Below are 25,740 nucleotides of genomic sequence, written 5' to 3'. Positions count from 1 at the left end.
AACGGCTCTTTGTATCTGATTCGTCCAGGGCACTTTTTTTTAATTATTATTTTGATTTCCTCTCGCTTTCTGACCCACCCTTTCAAAAAGATTCTTTTAGAGGAACACTGTTTTCTAGGATTTGAGAATGTAGCTAACGGCCATGATTCCCCAATGATTTACTCAAAATTAATTGTAAAATTCAGTATTAAGATTTTGAGAGAAAAGTTTTCTCTGTTTAGTTCTCTAGAGCTGGCTAGTCATCTGAGGCCTAGACCTAAAATAAAAAGCTAATGGGGACTTTAGCACTACTCAAAGGTAGTAATAAAGTAGTTTGCAAACATGATCCAATTAAGAGGAATGAATTTTGACTGAAACTGAAGACACGTCCTGTCTTCGGCTAAACGTAACTCACTGGCAGTGTACCAGAGCCAGAGATGCCTGGAGGCTCCTGCAAATGGGTGGGCTGACTCCTGGGGTCAGGATGCTGTTCCTAATATTAAGAAAACTGAATAAGGAACCTACAAGCTGCTTGAGAAATGTTCTTGGGAATAGGTTTAGCTCCACATTCTAAAAGAGTCCACCAGAAGAATGTACGACCCACACAAACGGTAAAATTGCATAGTACAATAAAATGTAGTGTGCCACTACTACCCAGGACCAGGACCTGAAGGGGAAAAGAGACTATGCATAGCTGTGGGGCAACTTGCCCTGAGTGAAGGACTATGGGGGATAATGGCTTCAACCAAGGATTGGCTCTTCAGCAGCTAAGGGACAGAACAGAAGCTGCAAAGGCCAGGTCATAGAAAGAGAAAACTAGGGCACGGTGTGTGCGTGTGTGTGTGCGTGTGTGTGTGCGTGTGTGCGTGTGTGCGTGCATAGGCATTGGGGAGAAGGATGGAATGGGAGAGGGAACACCAATGTGCGTGATGGCTAGAGGGCGTGAAAGGTTGGTGGAGGCAGGCGCCCGTGGAAAAAGTGGCTACTGGGTCGCTGCAGGAGGACCTGCGCGCAGCAGGTAGAGGGGCAGTCCATGGAGATGGGAGTGCTCCTCGCAGCTGGGGACAGAACCCGCGGAGACTCGGGTCTGTGGGCACAGGTGTCAGTCCAGCTGGTGGAGCTCCCGCCTAGGAAGGGCGGGGTGCTCCGGAACCACGCTGAGCCTCTCTCAGCGTGCCTGTCCCGGGGGCTCTCCCAACTTCCGCGAAGGATCCTCTAACCCTCCCCACAGGTGCGCCCCAAAGCTGTAGGGGCTCGTGGGGAGCCGAGACTGGGGAGCTGCCACGCCGGGACCGGAATGTCTCTCACGCAGCTGAGAACTGTAGCGGTTTTCTTGGTGGCTGAGTGGGGAACTGGGGCTCCTCAAGGGGGGGCGGAAGCCCGTGATGGAGAAGCCAGGTGCGGAAAGGGGACTGGATGAAGTTTTGCGCAGTCCAGTTCTGCTCTGGTCCCATCTGGAATGAAGCCAGATGCAGGGAATGATTTCTCTCCAGGTCCTGGAGAAGTGAGTGCTTCAGGTAAACAGAACAGCGGCTGTCTACCTCCTCCCTCCACCCCTTGACTCCTCCTTCCTCTCCCAGACCTGACCTTTCCTCACTGCCTGCCACCTTTGCACAACACCCCCCTCCCACCAAACTACCTGTCTCCAAGTTTCCCCAACAACCCCTAAGAAGCATCCCTCCACCACTCCCTGCCCAACCTCCTTTCCAAACCCCATCTTCAAAGTCTGTCCTTCACCTCTGCTTGCAGCTGTTTCCTTTCCCCCTGCCCCAAGGCTATTAATCACTATCATTCCTTAAGGTATTTTGAAATGTAGTTCACGCATCTGATTTTCACTCGCTTTTTTTTGTTGTTTGGGGGGGGCGGGGCTTGGAATTATAACACTTTGAGAAATGAGCTAGCGAATGGTCTCAGAGCTACAGAAATATCTCCTTTACCAAGATATGTGTCTTTGGTTTGTTTGGCTGAACGTTGATTTAGTCTAAACACTATCCTGACTCTCCCATAGACCACTCTGTAAACTGCTGAGGAATTTCTATGATATTTGTGTAGAGGGAATACCTTGCAGCAAAGAGAAAACAAGTAAGGTGAAATTTCTGTAATGTTTTTGTGGCATTTTGTAGTGAAAAGGAAAGTTCCTTTGGAATCTTATGTAGAGGAACTTAATTTCATCGTTATTGCCATCTATTCTTGGTGACGTGCATTTTCCTTAATTAACATTGCTTTGAAAAGGTGAATACTTATTTTTGCTGTTTAGTAATCACACGTTTTCATTTTGACTCATCTTATAGGAAGGTTAAAAAGGCAGATATAAAGATTTATTGATGAGTAAGTTTATCCTTAAAGGTCAATTACTTTATGGTATACTTGTGGGTAAAGTTTTTGAATGAGATGTGAAATAAGTGTTCATAATGAAATACCTTGTGCTGTTCATGCAGACCATAATAAGGATGCTATGTAGGTAAAGAATATTAATATTCATTTTTAAAGAAGAAGAAAACAAACTACTTGTAGAGATACCACAAAAATGACCAAGTACTTTGTATTTCTAAAACAAAAGAAAGCTTGTCTGGTTGCTTCCTTCATTTTCTTGCTCAAGTAAGTGGAATACAGGGACACTGAGAACCAGGTAGGTTTCAAAGCCTGAGAGTTTTCCTGTAGTCTTGGTTTTTGTACTGTTTTGTGAACACTGTTTTTGACTCTAATGTTAAGGCAACAATTTTAATTATTCACCCATGTAAAAGTAATTTTTAAGTCAAAGTATACTAGTAGTATGTTTTCCTAACTTTCTATGTGGAGAATTTATTCTTGTTGGTTTTGAAATATTCTTAATGTTAAAAATCATATTTTGTTCTTTCATAAGAATGCTGAGTATAACATATGTCAGTATAGTCAAATATCATATAGGAATGCTGTTTTGCTAATAATTGACGACTTTGATGTACTTGTGAACTTGGATCTCTGGCCATACTTCAGGCATACATGAAGTATGCTGCACATTAGAAATATGATCATATGAATAACTGATGTTTATCTAACTCTCTAAAGTTTCAAAATACCTTACATACGCTGGGATGTAGAGGCATGAAGGGAAAGAGATGTCATGTTATCCTACACCTTCCTTATTCCCAGATGAGAAAATTAGGACCCAAAAATGAAGCCCAAGATAGTGAAGTGATCTGCCTAATGCCCCAGATGTAGTGAACGATAAAGAAAAGAGGTGGACCCAAGTCTCCCTTCTCCAGAAAAAGTGAGCTTTTCACAGTACCACATGAAGTCCTATGCACATGGGATAAAAAGGACAAATTAATGGTCCACCAAGAAAATAAACCATATTTATTACATAACAGACTACTGAAAATAATCTTTTTATTCATCACAGTTCGTATTTTAAAAAGTGTTCATTTAAAAATGACTTTGAACATTCATCAGTAAGGGGAAAATAAAATGCCATAAGTAGGGGAATATTTGAAAAGGTTGCTTAAAATTTCTAACTAGAAAATACATTCACACTTATCTGAAGTCCTCAGAGGTGTTATGAACCTATCAAAGGATGATTTCTTTTAGATGCGTTTGGCTAACATTCAACTTGGTTGTGTGGTCTAATATTTATATTCTGCTTTGAAATTAACGAATACAGTTACATTTTGTGAATATCCTCCAGTTTATGTGGAACGACATTTTTTGAAACTGCAAGAAGTGGCATCAAAGGCAATATTAATTTTATGTTCTAGAGACTCAAGTTGGGATTAGTGTAAAGTGAAGTTTAAGATTCTAATTTCATTATCTATGTTCTGTTTATATCAGATACAGTGAAGTGATTTCCCCATCATTATGGGAAAGTGTAGGTTTGTTTAATGAAAGGCAAATTTTAAAAATGACCAGGTTTCCGAATTGCAAAACAAATTAAATACAGTGTTCATTTTAAGCATATTTACATTTTGTGAGGACAACGAAATTTTGTGACAAAGTGATAGAAAAATCATGTTTGTAAGAAAGTGTGAAAGATGAAATCCTTGTGGAACAGGATGTTGATGAGGTTCTATTTTTTTTTTAATTGCCTCTAACAGAGAACACGAGCAAATGAAGAATAAAAGAAGTGCTGGCAAAACTGTAGAAAACTCGGAATCAGCCATAGGATAGTAAATGGAAAACTACTAGTGCATAATTTTGTTTTCTGTGACCCTTAATATTATTACTCATAAGAAGAACTCTAACGAAATATTACAAAAAACCCCAAAAAGAAACAGCCACAAAATTGAAAATCCAAATGAGGAGTAAGCACAACATTAAATTAATGAGATAGGTAAAGCCAAGCAGAGGTAAGCAACACACAGGCAAGCAACACACAGGCAGAAATTTCAAGTAGACTAGGGTCATATTAGCAGCCAAACTAAACAATAACTGCTATAAAGGAATTCCTGGGAGAATGCTAAATTTTGAACCTCTGAGCTGAATTCTGCCATTTGCTATTTGTTTCTATGTGCTACTACTTAATTTGTGAATTTCCCATCCCTTTGAAAGCCCACAATTGTATAAGGTCTCCCACTCCCCTCCATCTTGTCCCCCTCACTTCTCTACCACCCCAAAGACAATCCACAACTAAGCTCTCCCAGGCTAGTGGCACCACTTGGTGGCCAGGGTGAGTACCATCTAGCTCCGTCTCCATTTCCCAACCACTTTAATCGTTCCCTCTCCTGGATTATAATACATACACAATGTTTCTTCCCCTACTCTTTATTTTCCCTCTATCTTTCACCTCTGAGAGATTAGTCAATTTCATTTAAGATAAGCTTTATCTCACTTGTGCACAAACATCCATTACTGCTTTTTGCCTCTGTCTTCCAAATCCTTCTGAGCCACCTCAGAAAATTCTGTTTCTCCTTCTGTTCCTCTCAGCATTCCATTTCTGAACTAGACAACAATCTCAGTCTTGGTAAGCAGGGATGTAGTATTACGTCTGCACCAAGGAAAAGGAAAGTTTTGAAGTAGAATCAGACCTGATAAAGATTCAGTGTCAGTAAGCTCTGACGCTCTTGAGAATACTCAGAAGTGCTCTTTAGAATGTCCGTAAAAGTCTCTGCTCATTAACATGATTGTCTTCAAGCAACAGCTTCAGGATCAATACATGTTGACTGAATTAGAGTAAATTATTTAAAAATGACTAAGTACCAGACAGCATGCTAAGTACTGAAGATGCAGACATGAATGCAGACATTCACACCAATTCTAGTCCCAGGAAACGTGAAATGGTGTGTGGGGGCAGGGTAATTGTGGGGAACAGTGACTATGACATACGCTGATCGACATAAATAGCTGCCATATATTTCTTAACTGGGATATTGGCTTTTAATAACTGCTTGTTGATTGATATAACAGGTTAAGATTGGATGAGTATTATCTCATTTGAGCCTCACAGCAATTTACTACAGTTACAATCTCCATTTCCCAGGTAAGAAAAAGGACGTTCATGAATATTACAGATTTTTTACCACGGTCACACAACTAGTCAGAGTGAGAAATACGTTTCAAATGCAGGTATTTCCTGATAATAAGCCCAGGACCCCTCTTTTCAATGCTTCCTAATCATTATTGCATGATGCAGTGCAGACTGTTTTAAAGAAAAAGGGAGAAATCCAGTCAACGTTCTACGAAATTTGACAATAATACCTTTGCGTGGGGAACAGTGAGAATCAGAAAAGGCTTTATGGAGGACTTAGTGCCTGACTTTGGTTCTGAAAGAAGAGAAGATGTGTAGTATGATGGGAGAATGGCCAAGAGAAATACACTGAGGTAGCACTGTACATAATGAGATCAGAGAAAGTTACTAGTCCAGCATAACAGAGACATAAGAAAATATCAAGGGGAAAAGTATGAAGTTAACTTGGAGCGCTACACGAGAACTAGATTGTGGAGCAACTTAACTTTTGTTAAGGTGTTAAACTGCTATTTTAGGTTTCAAGGCAATACAGAGGACAATCATATGGTTTGACTTAGAGTATTATCAAGAAGTTTATATTAGCAGCTGGAAAAAATATTGCAAGCAGCTACAAAGAAACAATTCAAGTACTGTGGAAATACAATCAGGATAACACAAGATATAACAGCTTCTACCTTAAGGGATCTAAAGGCGTGGAACATGTTATTCCAGTAGTCAAAGGAACTAGGACTATAACCAAGGATCACCTACCCAGCAAAACTGAGTATAATACTTCAGGGGAAAAAAAATGGTCTTTCAATGATATCGAGGACTTTCCAGCATTCTTGATGAAAAGACCAGAACTGAAAAGAAAATTTGACTTTCAAACACAAGAATGAAGGGAAGCATGAAACGGTAAACAGCAAAGAGAAGTCATAAGGGACTTACTAAAGTAGAACTATTTACATTCCTACAGGGAAAGACAATATTTGTAATTCTTGAAACTTTTTTCAGCATCTGGGTAGTTGGTGGGATTACACACACACACACACACACACACACGCAGAGCACAAGGTGAATTGAACAGGATGGGGATCATATCTTAAAATAATGAAATTAAGCAGTGAGAGAGAAATATATTGGGAGGAGAAAGGGAGAAATGGAATGGGGCAAATTATCTCTCCTAAAAGAGGCAAGTAAAACACTTTTCAGTGGAGGGGAAAAGGGGGAGGTTAGAGAAAAAACATGAAGCTTACCCTCATCACATTCGACTAAAGGAAGGAATAAAATGCACACTTACTTTGGTATGAAATCCTATCTTACAATACAGAATAGTGGGGGAGAAAGGGATAAGCAGAGTGGAGGGGATAATGGAAGGGAGACGAGTGGGGTGAGGGAGCGCTCTTGGGGAGGGATAGGATCAAAAGAGAGAACAGAAGCAATGGGGGCAGGATAGGATGGAGGGAAATATAGTTAGTCTTACACAACTCGACTGTTATGGAAGTCATTTGCAAAACTACATAGATATGGCTGATATTGAATTGCTTCTCTTCCCAAAGGGAATGGGTGGGGAGGGAGGGATGAAGAGAAGTTGGAACTCAAAAGTTATAGGAACAACTGCTGAGTATTGTTCTTGCAACTAGGAAATAAGAAATATAGGTAATGGGGTATACAAGTTTATCTTGCCCTATAGGACAAAAGAGAAGATGCGGATAAGGGAAGGAAGGAATGTTAAAAGGGAGGGCAGACTGGAGATAGGGGCAGTTAGAATGCTTGGCGTTTGGGGGTGGGAGGAGGGGAGAAATGGGGAGAAAATTTGGAACCCAAAACTTTGTGATAATGAATGTCAAAAACTTAAATAAATTAATTAATTTAAATTAAAAAAAAAGGAATCAGGAAATTAAAATAAAAAAAGAAATGTTAAGTATAGCAATTAGACAAGATAAAGAATTTCAAGGAATTAGAATAGGCAAAGAAGAAACTAAGTTATCACTCTTTGCAGATGATATGATGATATACTAGGAAAATTCCGGAGATTCAAGTAAAAAACTAATTGAAAAAATGAACAACCTTGGCAAAGTTGCAGGTTACAAAATAAACCCACACAAATCTTCCTTATTTGTATATATATATATGTAATATAAGTAACAAAGCCCAACAGCAAGAGACAGAAAGAGAAATCCCATTTAAAGCCAGGGTAGACACTATAAGATATTTGGGAGTGTATTTGCCAACAAACGCAGGGACCATATGAACAAAAGTACAAGACAGTTTTCACACAAATAAAGTCAGATCTAAGTAAGGGGAAAAATATCAGTTGCTCGTGGGTAGGCCAAGGGAATATAATAAAAATGACAAATCTACCTATATTAATTTACTTATTTTGTGCCATAGAAATTAATCTATCAGATAAGTATTTTTATATCTGGATAAAATTATATCACAATTCATTTGGAACAACAAAATGTCCAGAATATCAAGGGGACTAATGAAAAGAAATGTTAGGGAAGGTGGCCTAGCACTACCAGATCTGAAATTGTATCATAAAGCAGCAATTATCAAAACTGCTTGTTACTGGGTAGGAAATATAAGGTAAGACAAGTGGAATAGCTAGAGACTGAAGACACAGTAGACAATGAATATAGCAATCTACTGTTTGATAAACCCAAGGACCCCCTCTTCCTGGATAAGAACTCACTGTTCTACAAAAAATGCTGGGAAAACTGGATATAAGTGTGGCAGAAACTAGGCATGGACCAAAGACTGAAATCGTACAGAAGAATAAAATCCAAACGGGTGCACGATCTAAGTATAAACATTAATACCATGGACAAATTCGTGGAGCATGGATTAATGTATTTATCAGATTTATGGAGAAGGGAAGAATGTGTGACTAAAGAAGAGATAGAAAGCACTATGAAGTGGCAGATGAATTCTGCTTACATTAAACTGAAAAGTTTTTGCACAGCCAAATCCAATGGAAACAAGATAGGCAGGGAAACTGGAAAGTATTTTTGCAACTAGTGTGTCATAAAGACCTCATTTCTAAAATATATAGAGAATTGAGTCAAATGCACAAGGATACAAGTCATTTCCCAATTCATAAATGATGAAAGGTTATGAACAAGCAGTTTTCAGAGGAATACTTCAAAGCTTTCTATACTCATAAGAAAAAATGCTCTAAATCAGTTTTGATTAGGGAGATGCAAATCAAAACAACTCTGAGGTACCACATCACCCCTATCAGATTGGCAAACATGACAGAACAAGAAGATGATAAATGTTGGTGGGGATACGAGAGAGGTGGAACACAATACTTTGCTGGTGGAACTGTGAGCTGATCCAACCATTCTGGAGAGCAATTTGGAACTACACCCAAAGGGCTACAAAAATATGCATACCCTTTGATCTAGCAATATCGCTTCTAGGACTGTATCCCCAAGACATCAAAAAAAATAGGAAAGGGTCCCACACATACCAAAGTATTTATAGCAGCAGCCTTTTTGGTGGCCAAACAGTGGAAAACAAGGGGATGACCATCAATTGAGGAATGGCTGAAAAGTTATAGTACAAGAATGTAATGGAATACTATTGTGCTGTAAGAAATGATGAACAGGAACACATCAGAGAAGTCTGGAAAGACTTGTATGATCTGATGCTCAGCGAAAGGAGAAGAACGAGGAGAACTTTCTGCACAGCAACGACCATTGTGTGCAAGAGGTTTTTTCCAGTATACTTGGAAAATCACAGCAATGCAAGAACTTAAAAAAAAAAATCCCAACTGTCTTCTAAGGCAAAATGCCTTCCACATTCAAAGAAAGATCTATGGAATTCAATTGCACAATGTAGCAGATTATTTTTAGGTGTGTGTGTGTGTGTGTGTGTGTGTGTGTGTGTGTGTGTGTGAATTGGGTTTTGGTTTGTTACATGATTTCCCCTATTCATTTTAATTTTACTCAGTATAACTATACATAAAATGTAGGAAAATAGGAATGTATACGTATAACCTATTTAAGATTATATGTAATCTTGTGGAGGAGAAAGAGAGCTAAGAGGGAGGTGGGGAAAAATAATAATCTAACTTGTATCGTAGTGATTATAGAACACTGAAAATAAATAAAATTAATTTTAAAAAAGAAAAAACCTTTTTCAATGGAAGGTAAAAGGGGGGAGAAGGGGGGACTCAAAAAGTCAAGCTTATTCTTATCACATTTCAGGAACAGCACACTATCCACTGTGCTTCCTAGTTGTCTTTTAATACATACCCTTATTTAATCAACAAATTCCAGAGACCAAAATTGTTAGAAATAAAGCTCCCATTTTCACCTTTTTTTCATGGTAACTTGTAGTTCAGTGCTAAACATTGGATATTCCTCTTCTATTTCAACATGGAATGAGTATACTTTTGCATGAGGTGCTAAGTGCATCGGTGGATAGAGTCCTGGGCCTGAAATCAGAAAGATTCATCTTTGTCAGTTCAAATTAAGCCTCACACACATACTTGTGTGACAATGGTCAAGTGTAACCCCAGTAGCCTCAGTTCCTCATCTGAAAATGAGCTGCAGAAGAACAAAGTAAAGCACTCTAGCATCTTTGCCAAGAAAATCCTAAGTGGGGCCAAGAAGACACCATACACTAACAAAACCACCACCACCACTACCAAAACACACATTTGTATATCAAAGAGAACATTTAAAAAGTGGAATAACAGTTACTTGGGATAATTGCTGCATCCTTGGTCATCTTTCCTTACTTCACACTCCTATTAGAGTAGATGTTTTACATATATTTATGAAATTGATTCTTATTCAATGGAGGAATTGAAAACTGAATTACAAATTGATCCTTAAGAGTATGTATATGTCTTTGAATCTACAACTGTTTTTTCAACCTAATCACATTTTCCCTTTTCATGTATTTTTAAAATAGTTTTTAATTGATATCTTCTGTGTCAGAGTGTAATTTCCTTGAGAACAGGCATCATGTTTTGGCCTTTCTATGCATATTCAGGCATTAGTACAGTTTCTGGTACATAGCCAGTGTGCTTCATATATGCTTACTTATTTGACTGATTTTTACATTAGTTAGATTTTCCATACATCCCTCCAACATTCCATAATATTTTGAGGAAAGAGACCTATTTCCTATTTCCTTAAAAACTGGAAATCCTTCCAGGGCTTGAAAGTAAGGGTAGCCTGGCTTTGGTTAAGATGGGAGGAGTGGAGTAACATATCCTGTTGGTAACCCATTTGGGAGCCTTCTCTGATCCCTGGAAGTAACAATTTGGGGGACACTGTGTTTAGACAAGACACCATCCTTAGTCTTATCCTAGATGAATTGGAAATTTATGACTGCTGTACATACAATCAGAACTTCTATACAACTCTTTCCAGAAGCATGTTAACATCATGTAACTTTTCTTTCAAGGCTGCTCTTGTCATTTTAACTCAATTTAGCCTTGATATAAGTGTAGATTGGGACACAGACTACATAGTGTGATTTAACCTGGCTTAAATAGACATACGGGTGGGGGGGGGAGGCGGAGCCAAGATGGCAAGGTAGACAGACGCACATACGCTAGGTCCAAAACCACAACCCATAGAGTATCTGTAAAAAAGAAGCCCCAGCGAATTCTGGAGCAGCAGAAGCCACAGAACAGCGGAGCGGATGAGATTTCTGTTCCAGAGAGCCCTGCAAAACTCTCGCAAAAGGTCTGTCCCACTGCGGGCACAGAGCAGAGCCCAGCCCTGCCATGGCTCAGTGCCGAAAGGAGCGGATCCGAGCAGGCTTCAGGGACAGATTCTCGAGTGGCCACGCAGGTCCCTCCACCCACAGATGACAGGGGTTGGTGAGAGGGTCTCTTTGGCAGGTCGAGAGGGGTGTGGGGTGCCCCCATAACTCAGGCCCCCTAGGGATGAAGCAGCAGAGGCAGGAGCAGACCCAGGCTCCCCAAGCAGGCAGGAGCCTGGATCCATTGTTTAAGGTCTCTGCATAAACCCCCTGAGGGAACTGAGCCCGTGAGGTAGCCTTGCCCCCACCTGAGCACCTGAACTTAATCTCACACTGACTAGCTGCCCTGCCCCCACCCAAAGCCCTAAGGCTGGGAAGCAGCATTTGAATCTCAGACCCCAAGCACTGGCTGGGAGGATCTGGAGGCGAGGGGGGTGTGGAGAGGACACTCAGAATTCCAGTCACTGTCTGGGAAAATGCCCAGAAAAGGGAAAAGAAATAAGACTAAAGAAGGTTACTTTCTTGGTGAACAGGTTTCTCCTCCCTTCCTTTCTGATGAGGAAGAACAATGCTTATCATCAGGAAAAGACACAGAAGTCAAGGCTTCTGTATCTAAGCCCACTAAATGGGCTCAGGCCATGGAAGAGCTCAAAAAGAGCTCAATCATTTTTGAAAATCAAGTTAGAGAGGTGGAGGAAAAGCTGGGAAGAGAAATGAGAGACATGCAGGTAAAGCATGAACAGCAGGTCAGCACCCTGCTAAAGAAGACCCAAAAAAATGCTGAAAAAAATAACACCTTGAAAAATAGGCTAAGTCAATTGGCAAAAGAGGTTCAAAAAGCCAATGAGGAGAAGAATGCTTTCAAAAGCAGAATTAGCCAAATGGAAAAGGAGGTTCAAAAGCTCACTGAAGAAAATAGTTCTTTCAAAATTAGAATGGAACAGAGGGAGGCCAATGGCTTTTTGAGAAACCAAGAAATCACAAAACAAAACCAAAAGAATGAAAAAATGGAAGATAATGTGAAATATCTCATTGCAAAAACAACTCACCTGGAAAATAGATCCAGGAGAGACAATTCAAAAATTATGGGACTACCTGAAAGCCATGATCAAAAAAAGAGCCAAGACATCATCTTTCATGAAATTATCAAGGAAAACTGCCCTGAGATTCTAGAACCAGAGGGCAAAATAAATATTCAAGGAATCCACAGAACACTGCCTGAAAGAAATCCAAAAAGAGAAACGCCTAGGAACATTGTGGCCAAATTCCAGAGTTCCCAGGTCAAGGAGAAAATATTTCAAGCAGCTAGAAAGAAACAATTCAAGTATTGTGGAAATACAATCAGGATAACACAAGACCTAGGCAGCTTCTACATTAAGGGATCAAAGGGCGTGGAATAGGATATTCCAGAAGTCAAAGGAACTAGGATTAAAACCAAGAATCACCTACCCAGCAAAAGTGAGTAATACTTCAGGGGAAAAACTAGTCTTTCAATGAAATAGAGGACTTTCAAGCATTCTTGATGAAAAGACCAGAGCTGAAAAGAAAATTTGATTTTCAAACACAAGAATGAAGAGAAGCATGAAAATATGAACAGCCAAGAGAAGTCATAAGAGACTTATTAAAGTTGAAATGTTTACATTTCTACATTTAAAGACAATATTTGTAACTCTTGAAACTATTCAGTATCTGGGTACTGGGTGGGATTACACACACGCATACGCACACACCCATAGAGACAGAGTGCACAAAGTGAATTGAAGGGGATGGGATCATATCTTTAAAAAATGAAATCAAGCAGTGAGAGAGAAACATATTGGGAGGCAAAAGGGAGAAATGGAATGGGGCAAATTATCATTCACAAAGGTGGTAAGCAAAAGACTTATTAGTGGAGGGATAAAGAGGGGAGGTGAGAGAAAAACATGAAGTTTACTCTCATCACACTCCATTAAAGGAAGGAATAAAATGCACACTCATTTTGGTATGAAAACCTATCTTACAATACAGGAAAGTGGGGGATAAGGGGATAAGCAGGGTGAGGGGGATGATGGAAGGGAGGGCACGGGGAGGAGGGAGCAATTTGAGGTCGACACTCATGGGGAGGGACAGGATCAAAAGAGAGAATAGAAGCAATGCGGGTCAGGATAGGATGGAGGGAAATATAGTTAGTCTTACACAACACAACTATTACGGAAGTCATTTGCAAAACTACACAGATATGGCCTATATTGAATTGCTTGCCCTCCAAAGGGAAGGGGTGGGGAGGGAGGGAGGAAGAGAAGTTGGAACTCAAAGTTTTATGAACAACTGTCGAGTACCTTTCTTGCCACTAGGAAATAAGAAATACAGGTAAAGGAGTATAGAAAGTTACCTGGCCCCTACAGGACAAAAGAGAAGATGGAGACAAGGGCAAAGAGGGATGATAGAAGAGAGAGCAGATTGGTGATAGGGGCAATTAGAAGGCTCGGTGTTTTGGGGTGGGGGAGGAGACAAAAGAGGAGAAAACTTGGAACCCAAAATTTTGTGAAAATGAATGTTAAAAGTTAAATAAATAAATAAAAGAAAAAAGAAAAATATAAATGGAGAGACAGCCCAACATATCGAATTGTCACTACATCAAATAGTTTTACAGGAGGACGAGGGAAGGTAGTAATGTGAGCAGTTCAGATCAGGGGATTTACAAAGATAGGTAAAGGGACAGACCTAGGAAATTTATTTGGTGATATTCACATTCACACTTATGGTAGGTGTATTGAACAGACAGTTAGCTGTCACTATGTGCAAGCTGATGGTCATGCAAAGGTGAAAAAATAGATAGTCCTTGATTACATAGAGCTTCTTAAAGCAGAGGGATAAGACACGTCTGTAATGACCTTAGTGCGAGATAGAATGTGATAAGTGAGGTGGAGAAATCAGAGTTGTTCATAGATAATTACTTCATCATCCCCAGAAATTTTCATGAACTGTAAGGGGATAAGGATTGTATCTTTTATTTATTAAAGGTTGTGCGTGTCTCTTCGAAGTACTTTGATGGGAATTATGTAATTTCATCCCGACCAATGACAAAAGAGATATTTTTAGAGAAACCTGACCAGATATAATGCAGAGTGAAGTGAGCAGAACCTGGAGAACTATTTATACCTTGCAACAACAGGAGAAATAAAAAGTAACTCCGAAATACTTAAGATGTGTGAATAGATAAGACCAATGTTATCTACATTAGACTGTAAATACCTCAAACATTATACAGAGTAAAAGCAGTATTATGAACTCTGAAAGATGTAGCTACTCTGATCAATACAATAACCCAAGGAAATTCCAGAAGACTTATGATAAAAATCCTATTCACCGCCAAAGAGAGATCTGGTGGAGTCTGAGTGCAGATTTAAGGGATTTTAAAATTTCCTTTACATTTCTTCCTTTTATCTTTTTTGAAACATGGCTAATATGGAAATATGCTTTACATGACTTAATATGTATAATTGATATTGTATTGATTGCTTTCTCCATGGGTGGTCTAGGAAAAGAAAAGGAGGGAAACAATTTGGAACACACTTTACAAAATAGAATGTGAAAAATAAAGAAAAATTAGTAAAAGCACATATTCTCCTTGAAGGCAGAGGTTGTCTTTCTGCTCTCTTGTATCTCCAGTACTTAACACAATCCCTGACAAAAAGAGGGTACCTAACAAATGTTTGTTGACAGAGTATTGCCTGATTACATAGGAGAAGCAGAATAGTATAATGGATAGAACACTAGAATTGGAGTTAAGAAGCCTGGGGTTACAGTCTCATCTGAGAAATTGACTAGCAGTGTTGAACCTGAGCAATTTAATCCCTCTGAGCATCCACTTCTTCATCTGTAAAGTGAGCATGTTCCGCTGGTCTCCATCTGACAGAAAAGAAGGCTGATGGACAGAGAAATAATGTTATTTTCCCCAGGTCACACAATATCAGGAAAAAGGCTAGAACCCAGGTTTTTGGACTAAAAATCCTATTGCCTTCCAAAAGTATTCCTATAGTGTTCTTTTATGGACTGCCAAGAATTTCACTCGGTTAAAACTCAGATCCTGTGATGTCCTGAAAGATGAATATTTGATTTTCTTTTTCTTTCTTCTGTAAATTGGATTGTGACAGATTCACCTTTGTGCAACTGGGAGACAGTGGAGAAGTCAAGCAGGAGATGCCCCAGATTGGAGAAATGCTCTTCGGTCTGACTGCTCAGTGCCCAGAGGAATCTGAACCTTATGACTGTTACTGTGGTCAAGGAGGAAGGGGAGACCCAATTGATCCTGTGAATAGGTATTGGGGATTATAGCTGTGTGATATGGATGTCGTGTAAGCACACAGTAGTGGCACAAGGTCAACTGGCATAGGTTCATTACAATGAAGCCCTGACTCATGAAGATAGCGAGGATCACGAATACTTGTAGAATCGAGCTCCATAGCTTTGTGTGTGTATGTGTGTGTATATGTGTGTGTGTGTGTGCATGCGAGAAAGAGAAAGAGAGAGAGAGAGAGAGAGAGAGAGAGAGAGAGAGAGAGAGAGAGAGAGAGAGAGAGAGGGAGAGAGAGAGAGAGAGAGAGAGAGAGAGAGAGAGAGAGAGAGAGAGAGAGAGAGAGAGAGAGAGAGAGAGAAAGAGAGAGAGATGGGCTCTGTGGCCGTCTGGTGACACCTATGGACCCCTTCTCAGAATAATGTTTTTGAATACATGAAATAAATTACAAAGTGCTACAAGGAAAGCCAATTATATTGAATTATATATATGTATGTATGTATATATGTATGTATGTATATATATGTGATGTGTATGTGTATATATATGCATATTGTATACATACTATATATATGTGTATATATATATAATATGTATATATATCCTATCCAAGTCCACAGGCCCCCTGAAATCTATTCATAGCTGTCTTGGGGATTTATATATTCCTTGTTAAAATCCTCTGCTATGAATAATCCTAAGCTTGTCTTATCAGCAAAGCCCATCATGAAGTACTAGGATACCCCCTAGACTTATTTACAAATGTGGGCAAAGGAATATTCGTGTTCTAAACGATCTCTGTTTATATAGAACTAGATAGTTGCAAAGTATGTGAAGAAAATAATGTGAGAAGTGTTCAAATCCAGCATATCCAAGTCCTTTTTGTCCCTTCCCCAAATTATGTCTGCCCCTCCTCTGTCCTGGTTCTTTGTTTTCAAGATTATCTTCCATTTAGACTACATATGACTTGTATGTACATAGCAATATACTGCTTATGTCTCCCATTTGAATGTGAGCACTTGGAGAACAATGACTATGTTTTTGCCTTTCCTTTTATCACAAGTCTTTAGTGTTTCTATGTTGCCTCCTTGTCGATGTCAGACTCCTCCTCTTCTCTGCTGGATAAAAAAGGCCAAACAAAGAGAACAAAACAACCTTATTTTGAACTTATTGGGAAGACAATGTTTTTGTTTAGTCGTTTTCAGTCATGTCTGATGCTTCTTGATCATATTTAGGGTTTTCTTGACAAAGACACTGAAACAGTTTGTCATTTCCTTTTCTAGATCATTTTAAGATGAAGAAACTGAAGCAAACAGGGTTAAGTATCTCCATGGTTAACTGAAAAAATTGGTTCAAAATCACATAGCTAGTGAAAGTCTAAGGCCGTATTTGAAAATAGATACTCCTGACTTCAGAGCTGCTACTCTCTGCACACAATCATAAACTCTTAGAGCTGGAAGAATCTTTAATTAAATGGAGTTCATTTCACATTGATTGTCTACTAAGTACCAGGCCCTACACTAACCTGGGCCTTAGAGCTTGTCTAGTCCAGAAGTTTTTTAAGCCAACCTCTTCCTTTTACGGATGAAGAAATCATGCTTCAGAGACATGAACGTGACTGTCTATTTAGTGAGATTTTAAAGGTCTAGAAAGGGCCACCAATTCATCTAGGAGTTCACTTTCACTTTTGATTCTTGAATTAGGTGCCCAAATGTCTCCAACTGCATCAGAACTAGGGTTATTGTCTTATATAATGCTCATTTTGTTCAACTCTGTTGGGTACAGTAACATTCACAAATCTTATGCCTACATGGCTTGCATAGCTCAAGGTCCTCTCCTGGGTTTTCTGCCCTTTCATTGTATATTGCCACACTGGCAACCTCATCAGCCTCCATGGGTTTTGATCATCACCTCTGTGCAGAAATCTCTCTCTTGCTTGGTGAGGCAGCTCACCAGCTGCCTACTCGGGACATTTCAAATGTGTCATTCCACGGCGATCTGAAACTGAAAGTCTTCACTACCTGTCCCCAACCTACCTTCCCAACATTAATACACTTTTCTCCCTTTGGCATGCTCTAAATCCAGCCACACACATCTACTGGCTGCTTCTCACATTTGGCATTCCACCTACCTTGGCACGTACTACTTTCCATGATAAGAATGCTCACCCTCCTCACCTCCAACTTTGAGTTTCCATGACTTCTTTCATGTCTCATATCCAATACATGCTTCTGCAAGAGGCCTTTCCTGGGCACTCCAGCTGTTAGCGGTTTCTCCATTAAGATTAAGTGTTTTTTGTTCCATATGTAACTTGTGTGCACCTGTTTTCTGACATTGCTCTCATTAGAATGTAAGTTTTTTGATAGAAGGGGCTATTTTTTACCTTACTTTGTACCCTTGTCACATAGCATAGTGCTTGGCAATACTGGCTGTCAGAAATGTCAGTTTGAGTACAAATGGACACATTATCCTACTTAAACTCTGCTGAACTAACCGCACAATCACGTTGTTGGTTGCATCACATTCTGTTTAAAAGTATTCAACAATTGTGGGGACACCAATAGATATTCAATCAATATCTGCATCTAGTTATTACACAGATTGTGCACTCCTGGAACAGAGAGCAGTACAGAAGAAAATGATGACAGTTTTTCGTTTTGGTTTGTTTTGGTTTGGTTTTTTTGGCGACCATTCTAACTTTCTTCCCACAGAGAATTACTTGGCTGTTTCACCTACCCCAGGGATTCATAGAATATAGTTTTAGGGTTTCTATTTTGATATGCCTGGTTTACAAGAGGGAATTATTTATACATTGCTTTTTTCCATAAAGGAGGAGCCATAGGAGTTTGTTTTTAAAGAGAAAACAAATTTGTGCCTGGACACTTGATACTTTTGAACAAGAAACGTTTTGCTTTGTTGGAGGTGTTGCTTTTCACATCATTGGTGATTGGAACGAGGGAAGAAATTTGACTGTGAGTTATAGAGGAGTCTAAAATTCAAAGTGATATGTGAGAATCACAAAATACAATGCAAGTGATCCCACGGAGGCTGTTGCTCAGGTCAAGCTAGCTGGGAATCATTGAGTACAAGCTACATGTTCACATGGCCCTTCCCTCCAAACAGTTGAATAATCTGGTTAGAAATAGGAAATAAACAAAAGAAAAAATAAATATACAAAAATGTGTAAATATATTTGTGTTTGTATGTATAAATGTATGTATAAATACAGATGAAATAAACATCAAGTATTTTATAAAGTAATTATGCAATAAGATAAACATAAGAAAAATTAATATGGGAAAAGCAAATACAAGAGCTCTAACAAAACTCTAAATAATTCATATGTTAACTATACTGAATTTTAAAAGTTTTTCCGATGCCTTTGTTTTTTACATAATTTTTCCCCACCCACCCCAGTCCTCTATATATATCAAAATTAATTTATTTCCATTGACCAAACAGTGGTCCAATAATAGACGTATATTCTGCCTCCATAGTCCCTTAGTTTCCTGTCAGATGTGTTTCATTATGTACTCTCCAAAGACTGATTACTGTGACTGATCTGAGCCTGACTACCTTATCTAGGTTATGGTAATCATTGTATATGTTATTACCCCCGATTCTGCTTATTTTGCTCTGAATTTTGATCTTCAAATGGAGGGTGGATGCTCACCATCATCTTATGGTGATGATATTTATGCTTCACTTAGAAACAAGAGAAGATGACTCTAAACTTCCCTAATTCCATGCAATTGTTATTTTCAATGGCATTAGCTCCTACTGGAAGCACCATTTCTCAGTGTATCAACCAAAGAATATTCACTGAACATCTGTTATGTATTTGAGGCACTCTGAGGCTTACGAACAATTATACGATGAGAGGAGGTGATATTAGATGAAGACAGCTGAAGGAAGTAGGAACGTCTAAAATGGAGCAGAGGAGGCTTCAGTGGACCATGAGAGCTATTACCAAATACACGAAGGATTGTAATATTGAAGGCTTATACTGGTTTTGCTTGACCTAATAAGGTAGAACTAAAAACAATTGAAGAAAATTGCAAAGAGGAAGATTGAGGAGAAATCTGAGGGAAAATTTACTAGAAATTTAAGTGGAATGAGTCACCTTCTTGGGACATAATAAATTCCCTGTCAATGGAAGCATTTAAGTCAAAATTGGATGACCACTTACTGAGGAATCTATAGAGGCAATAGGATAGATAGACTGCTCAGGGATAGAAGGGTGTAGGCTACCTCTGTGATGCCTTCCAACTTGGAGACTATTCTTCCAAGAAGTCACAGCCACTGGCCCTAAGTCATTGGTTATCTAGCAGAAGAGATAATCAACCAATAAACATTCGTTCAGTACCTGTCATGCACTTTACACAGTGCTCAACTCTGAGCATAAAAAGAAAAAAATAGAATGAGTCCTTTCATCAAGGAGCATACATACACAAATAAGAAGAATTAAGAATACCAAGCATCCTATACTAAGGGTCAAATGAGTGGCAAAAACAGGGTTTCCAGCAGAGTAGGCACTTACTGAAGCCTTGTAGAATTGTATTGACATGATCAAGGAAAGGAGAGATCAGCTCAGATCATCAGGCATGTCTTCATGGAAGAAGTAAAATTGGAGTTGAACCTGGTATAAAAAATTATCTCAGTTTTAATTAAACGACAAGGCTAGAAGCCAGGTAGCAAAAGGTGAAAAGTAAGGATCAGACTTAAAAAGTTTCATAGGGGAAAATCTTCATGGATGAGATGGGATTTGAGATGACTTTTGAAAAATGGACAGGATTTACAAATGCAAAGATTTTGCGGCACTGCAATAGCATGATTTGCAAGTGAAGAAGATGCAGAGTCGAAAAAGTACAATGGAATGATCAGTGAAGAAATAGGGCTAAATCAAGGGCTATATGTAAGAGAGAAAGAAGGCTGGAATGGTTGTTTTATGAATACTGATAATCAGGATCAGGTCAAAGATCTGAGAGATCAAAGGCAGGTTCGGCTACCAAGTGAAATAATAATAGTATGATAAATAATAATAGTTTCCATTCTTGTAAATCTTTAAAGAGAGGACAATCAGATAGACAGAAATAAATGATACATACATACATGCATACATACATAAATGATAGATAGGTGGATCGATGAGAGAGAGATAGCATTTACCAATCACTCAATATGCGCCAGGTACTGTGCCAAGCTGTAGTCATACAAATACAATAAAAGAGAAGGCGGCTGCCTTCAAGGACCTTACATTCTAATGTGTGAAGACAACACATAAACGCAGAGCTGGGAAGTGGAGGAGGGGAATGTACATCATGGTGTAGGGGGGAGACTTTATAATTACAAAGTGCCTTTGCACTTACTTTTCTCATCTGAGCCTAGTAACAACTCTGTGAATCTCCATGTAATATATAGGGAAGCCTTGAGACATGACTATGTTCTAACAGAGCAAGTGTCATTGCTATCAGACCTTGAAATTCAATAAATTCAATTACTTAACAATTTATTCAGTGCCTGTTGTGTAAAAATTACTATACCTGATTCTAGGGCAGATATAAATTATGAAAGACCAATATGCTGAGTAAGGGAGGTGGTCTTTCTGTCTTCCTCCACACCAGTCATAACACAGCTGGTGTATTGTGTCTACTTCTCTGCATCACATAACACAAAGAGCTCAGTTGAGTTGGGGTATGTCCAGAGAAATGTGACAAGGATGGTAAGGGACCTGAAATCCCTACTATATGACTGGCTAAAGGAATTGGAGATGTTTAGACTGCAGTAAAGAAGACCAGATTAGAGGAAGACACAGGGATCTTCAAATCTATTAAGGGCTATCATTCAGAAGAGAAATCAAAGGTTTGTTTTACTTGACCCTAGAAGGCAAAACTAGGACTAACAAGTACAATTTATAAGGAAGAATATGTGGGAAAAGCATAAAAGTTTCCTAAATATGAGGGTCATGCTTAAATGGGCTGGGAATGTTCAAGCAGAGTCTATCTGGTCACCATAGTTGCTATAGGTGCTAGCTTTGATTTAGGTAGAGGCTAGACAGGACTATCTCCAAAGTCCCTTCCAACTCCTCAGGTGGTTTATAATCTAGCAGGGGATTCCATTTCAACACATTATATAATACAAAATTGCTCTAGAAGAGGCATTCTTATTAACAAATTTTTCCGTAAGAGATAATGAAGTAGAAAGAGTGCTCAACTTCAAATCTGAGAAGATCCGAGTCTGAATCCAGATACTGCCAGTTGTTTTGTAAGAAGAGGCAAGTCATGTCCCTCTCTGAGTCTCAATTTCCTCATCTTTAAAATGGGGTGATAATATCAAACTACCTGTGTCTCAAGGCTATTATAAGGAAAACCTTGGTAAAATGTAAAGTTTCACTATATACCCATGAATTATTCTTGGTGACAAGGGCATAACATTTTGAATTGTACATTCTTTTGCTTTTGGTTCTTTAGGTAGAGGACAGAGTCTATGTGAGAAGCTTCTGTGCTCATGTGATCAGACTGCTGCCAAATGTATGGCTGCTGCAAGATTCAATGAAAGTCACAGGTACTGGAGTATATCCAGGTGCCAGCAGAATGGAGCACTGTGTGAAGACAGTAACTATGAGTGGCCTTTGACTCCTACTGGTTTAGTGACCAGGAGCTTAAGCTGTGATGAAAACAGCAGTGAAGACTCTGTTGCTTCCCTCACAGTGGGTTTCAGAAGAAAGAAAAGATTTCTGGGAAACTCATTTGACGATGCTGGTTCCACACCAGCCCATGGAGAAGTATTTGAGTTTCCTTCTTCAGTGAAAAACACCAAAAGTAGGTCATCTAAATCTATATTATTTCAAATTTAAGCTTTCTGAAGGCTTGGATGCCTCACCTGCTGAATCATCATAGTAATGACTCTTCTACATTTTTTTCCCCACAGGCTTGATGGAAAGATTGATTGAGAAAATAAAGAAAGTGCTTTGAAAGTTACAAGTCCCTACACACATACACATGAAACATTATTATTGGCAGACTTCTTTGAATGCAAGACCAGAGGGCTCTGGATTTACCACTTTGTCTGATTTGTACTGCATGCATGGTATCATGGAAATTAAATAAAAATTCAAATTAATTATGTTTTTAGAACTTCACTTTAGATGATGATGTACAAGTGCTCCTGGGGTTATATATGGGAGAGCGACTGAGTGGATCACTGCCAGAAGATTTAGTCTTTGAATGCTATTCCTGGCAAAGCTGAACCATTGATAATCCTGAAGTTAGCAGTTCAGGTAAGGGAAATTTTACTTAAGTTATACCACCTCCTTTCAGGCAACTAGGTAGCACAGTGGATAGAGTGCTTGGTCTGAAGTCCAGAACTCATCTTTCTGAGTTCAAATGTGGCCTTAGATAATTATTGTGCGACCCTGGGTAAGCCACTTCACCCTGTTTGCCTCAGTTTCCTCATGTGTACAATGAACTGGGGAAGGAAATGGCACATCATTCCCACATCTTGGCCAAGAAAACTCTAAACAGGGTCATGAAGAATCAGGCACAACTGAAAAAAAATTGAACAACAACAACAAAAAAAACCCACTTATAAAGAGTACGCATGTGACTGAGTAACTAGTCACATCCCAGTCCTAGAGGGAGAAATGTGATGTCTACACTGAGAATAATTGAGCTGGGAGGCAGAAGACATACCTCATGGTGCAGTCACTGAGCAAATTGCTTTCCCTCCCTGTTCCTCCATTGAGGGAATTGGACCCTTTACTAGCTCTAACAATATACGAGTACAATTCTACTCAATTTGGGTAAGATTCACCACCCGCATCAAGAGCTTTCTTTTATGGGGTGGTCTATGAGGAGCACAGTTAAGGCAGTGTAAAAAAAACATACTTCTTTAACAATAAAGTACATTCTCAACACTTTGAAAAAAAATTTCAGTACATATGACCGGGCTTTTTTTTGATAGGATGCAGGCTTTCAGAGGTTTTGTGTGATTATGAACTATATGCTTCTATTTTACAGCTTAAAGCCTACAAACTTTAGCTAGGAAAATTACAAACCTATTATATTCTTATACCTTGGAGTGGGAAATATATATAGAATCTGAAAATACAATGATTAGAATTAGAAGGAACTTCAGAGTTCATGTAGTCGGTCCCACCCTTATTTTATTCACGAGTCTTTATATATTTGGTGTTCATCCAAAATCTGCTACAACATTCTTCATGATGGAGACCTTGTTACTTCTTAAGGTAACCATTTTGGACCCTTTGTTGGAAAAATCTTATCTTGAACAAAACCTGCTCCTTCACCTTCAGCATTCCCATTAATTCTCCATTCTAAGCCCAGGAGTGCCATGACGTGTAACATTAAATAACTTCTAGCAAAAGGAACTCCAAGGAAACCAACTTTCTTCCATTCTGAACACCATCATTTTACTCTGGTGTCATTTGGAAGCCCCCAAATACCTCCCCCACCTCAAAAAATGCAGGACTCAAATTCTACCTAGAATTCTATTTCGATAGATAAATGCTTTGTCAGTCTATTAAATTAGAAAAAACTCCTCACCCCTATTACCTCCTAAAAGATAAAGACTTTTAAATATTAGTCCTTTATATTTGATGGAAACATATTCTTTCCAGAGAATAGGTTTTGAAAGTTACGGAAGGAATGTGTATACATCATTAGCTTTTTAGGCATCTGAAAGTGATCAGAGAAGGACCAATGCTGGAAAGAACACTGGAGGCTTGTGGGGCTGAATATCTATGAATTGATAATTTATGAAATTACGAAATAGGGACAAGCATGTCCAGTGTTTCGGGTACTTGCCAGAAAACACCATAAGTTGGCAGGGAGAAAAGAGGTGACAATAACATTTTAATTAAACAGAGTATGGGGGCAAAAAATCGTGTAAAGGTAGCGACAAATAGTGAAGAGTGATAGACAGATCTCATGGAAACGGATGGAGTGGAAAGAAGGCAGGTGGTGTGGAGTGAAGGATAGGGAAGGGGAGAGGCAGAGAATATCACTCATGTAAGTATGGGTAGAGTTGGCCAGCATGGACCTGATTCAGAGGGAAGATTACTTGTGGTGAGGAAGAAGCAAGAGTTTTCTTTTTGTGGAAACAGACCAACTATCTATGAGAGTTTGGAGACAGTTCATTGACATATCCACATCATCTGAAAGTCATCAGCACCCTTTGGATATTCTGCTGATCTGAAATTGCAGGGGCTGGATGTGGTCTGGAATTCACATTTCCAGGATCAAAACCTTGACATCACCACCTAGATGGTTTCCCCTGATCTAGCACATGTTAGGGAGATATAAATTTTCGTTAATGTATGATACAATTTGAAAATCATGCTCCTTTGACCTTTAAGACAGCTTGTACATGACTTTCAGGCTCCTCTTTGCAATCTCATTTCCTGGTATTGTCCCTTTATAGTGGTTACGTATAAATTTACTAACTATATTGATTAGAAGGAGAGGATCAGAATAAAGTACAATTTTCACACAATCCACTTCATTTGTTGCCTAATTTTACCAAAACTGTGTCCTGCTTAAACACATTTCCATCTGGAGCTAAGTCATTAGGAATTCAATAGGTTTAGGTGGCTCAATATCAGTCCTTTAAACAAATACTTTTTTGCAAGGTATACTTAGGTATCTTGGAACAAACAGCTTGGTTACTTTGTGAAAGCTCCAATGCAATTGTAATTCTCTCTCTTCCATTCTATTTCCAGGCTTCCCAGTCTTTCTCTGAGACCCAGCTAAAATCCCATGTTCTGCAAGAAGCTTTTCTCATTACTGCTACAGGTAAGTAACTTCCGTCGTTCCTTATCTAATATTTAACTTGATTATATTTTGTTTGCTCATAGTTCTTTGCCTGTTGCTTGGCTATCTGAAAGTTAAAAGCTCATAGAAGGTCACTTACCTTCAGATGAGTACGACATAATTTAGAAAGTGATGGTTTGGGTGGGAAAAGAAGAGAAAGGAGGAAGGAGGGTAAGGGGAACAAAAGGGAGAGGGAAGGCTCCTGCTTCAGGGGGAGGGGGGGGAATCATAGCTTAAAAACTAGAAACTGATCTGTAGAGAAATATTTCAATTTGCCACTTTTAGAGATGAGGAAAGTGGGGCCCAGAGAAGAAACTGCCTGAAGTCAGCAAATGTTTCTTCTAACCCGAAGTCTGGTGCCCTTTCATTGGTTAGAGATTTTAGAAAAGTTAATTGAACAAGCACATTTTATATATGCTAAGTTCTCGTGATACAAAGAAAGACAAAAAATAGAACTTATTCTCAAGGACTTAGAATTCTAATTGTGGAAGCAACATGTTCAGAAACAA

General features: G+C 39.1%; 1 protein-coding gene and 1 long non-coding RNA gene across 3 annotated transcripts in view; both read left to right on the top strand.

Annotated features, from left to right (window-relative positions):
• Positions 1-25,740, top strand: part of LOC140512549 (uncharacterized) — a 327,182-nt gene that overhangs the window by 128,774 nt on the left and 172,668 nt on the right. The window lies entirely within an intron of this gene.
• Positions 698-25,398, top strand: LOC140512547 (uncharacterized). Of its 2 annotated transcripts, none has more exons than XR_011969806.1 (5): positions 698-2,061; positions 15,265-15,429; positions 21,872-22,222; positions 22,332-22,680; positions 25,141-25,398. It is a non-coding gene; the product is annotated as an uncharacterized lncRNA (long non-coding RNA). The 2 variants fall into 2 exon arrangements; XR_011969805.1 differs by having other exon boundaries at positions 699-1,496.

This window comes from Notamacropus eugenii, chromosome 6 (assembly GCF_028372415.1).
Source record: "Notamacropus eugenii isolate mMacEug1 chromosome 6, mMacEug1.pri_v2, whole genome shotgun sequence".
NCBI lineage: Eukaryota > Metazoa > Chordata > Mammalia > Diprotodontia > Macropodidae > Notamacropus > Notamacropus eugenii.
Note: the sequence above shows the minus strand (reverse complement) of the source record. Positions and strands in the feature narration are given on the sequence as shown.